Source organism: Glossina fuscipes, unplaced genomic scaffold (assembly GCF_014805625.2).
Source record: "Glossina fuscipes isolate IAEA_lab_2018 unplaced genomic scaffold, Yale_Gfus_2 0, whole genome shotgun sequence".
Taxonomy (NCBI): domain Eukaryota; kingdom Metazoa; phylum Arthropoda; class Insecta; order Diptera; family Glossinidae; genus Glossina; species Glossina fuscipes.
The window spans coordinates 17829670-17829997 of NW_023998414.1; positions in this window are offsets into that span (position 1 = coordinate 17829670).

Consider the following 328-nt stretch of genomic DNA (forward strand, 5'->3'; position numbering starts at 1 on the left):
ACAGACAAACGGAGAGGGAAGCTTAAATCGGTGCAGGGTATAAAAAATAATTATTACACTTTCTCCTCTTATGTCGTTTTTCACCAATTTTATATTGCAAAAAACTTTCATCAATGAAAATATCTAATGCCTTTTCATGCAAGTACATTGCAATTATTATTTTATGATTTGAAGATGTACACTACGTATCTATCCCACTCTTATTATATTATAAATAACGTGGCGGACGTATAACTCGCAAAATTAAAAAAAAAAAAACTTTAATCAAATAATCACTAAACTAAGTAAGTAATAATAATATATTAATAATATTATATTAATAATATAT